This window comes from Pinus tabuliformis, chromosome 5_2, assembly GCF_031772625.1.
Source record: "Pinus tabuliformis cultivar Carrire ecotype Pingquan chromosome 5_2, CPIR1, whole genome shotgun sequence".
Taxonomy (NCBI): domain Eukaryota; kingdom Viridiplantae; phylum Streptophyta; class Pinopsida; order Pinales; family Pinaceae; genus Pinus; species Pinus tabuliformis.
The window spans coordinates 1,018,832,559-1,018,834,151 of record NC_142306.1 but is presented as its reverse complement, the minus strand read 5'-3'; positions in this window follow the sequence as shown (position 1 = coordinate 1,018,834,151).

Sequence of the window (1,593 nt, the reverse complement as noted above, 5' to 3'; positions counted from 1 at the left end):
GGGTTAATAGGGTACCTTCCTGAGGGAGCCGCACCTGTAACTCCTGTAGCTGCACCTTGAGGGCCCCCAACACATTCTGGTGCTCTGTCATAAACTCTTGGAGCACTTCACTGGTGACATCACGGACTATCTCACCGATATCATGGAGATCACCTTCGGTTAAGGTGATCAGGTCAATGGCCAGGTTCAAAGCCTTAACCTTTTTCCTTGGACCTGATCTCTCTGTGATGCGCGTCCGTTTTAGTTGTGTGGATGTGGTCCTTGGGTCCATGCTCCCCTCTGCTATTTCGGTGTCCTCTACCTCCTTCCTAGAGGACATTGCTTGGCCCTCCTCTGCCTATGTCGTTGTTGCCTCTGTTTTCTACGCTGTCGTTGCTACTTCTGTGGCCTTCTTTTGCTTTGTGGCTTTTTTTACGGCTTCATGCACTGCCCTTACCTCAGCTGCCACTTTTTCATTCTGCCTTCTCTCGGCCAGTTGGGTGATGTGTAGCTTGGCATCATTCTTATGTTTCTGTGTTGCTACTTTCTCTAGTTTTGCCAAATCTGGGGCGCACCACTCGGGAGGCCATGTCTCCATTACAGTAAAGATCGTGGCGTCAGTTGCTACAAATGGTAGCTTTGTCCACTGCTACGCTGGATCCTTTCACAACTTGATGTATATGTTGTGCATATCCGCCTTGAAGTCTACAAAACTCTGCAGACTATTATGCACCATAGGTGACAAGTGCGGCCTCTTGTTGATCCACATTCGGATGCTTGCCTCCATGAGCACCCAGAAAATTTTTGTATCGTGAATCCGTTTTTCGTATTTGGTGGCCCAGAGTGAAGCTTACTTTGCGGCCTCTGGTAAGTCTCCGACAATGTTCGGGAACTGACTATCCTCCGGTAGTTCTCCTACTACCAACAATATCGATAAGAGCAACCACACATAGTGAAAGGTCTTACCCTGCTCCTAGGCCTCGTGACAGTTTAGCAAAAACTCCTTGTAGAGGAACTCAGCCCAGTTGAACTGGACCCCCTCTATGCACTGTTCAACCAACGCGACCACCAGCGCTGGTACCTCATCGGCGTGACGTTTTCTCATCACTTTACCAGCCAGGAGTTGAGTTTCTACGTGCACCCCCTTATCCTGTTGTGTGTGGAGCATGATTGTTCAAAGGTCTTTGTTTCAGCGGGATGTATACCCCAGGAAGTCTTGTACACCCCTCCACGCGGGGGGGTGCGGGAGGGCTCGGGGGCAGCGCCCCCAAAGCTAAAAACAAATGTAAAATTGCCTTGTAAAAGTATAGTAATTTCTAGTCAATTTGGGCCGTTCATTAGGCGGATGATCTGACGGTAGAACTTATGTTTAGTTTAGGGTTTTTTGCCCTAGAAGGCAACCCCTCTCTTTGTATGAGGGTATTGTATTTGAGGCTGTGAAATAGATGTGTATTATGTGAGCGAGAAACAAAGAGGTGAGACTGTGAGAGAAAATAGAGGATATTACAACGGATTTGCTGTAGGTTGTGTCTCTTCATTTTGTATGATAATAGAAAGGAAGGACTGGCTGTTCGGGGTGGACGTAGCCCAAACTGGGTGAACCACGTATATCTG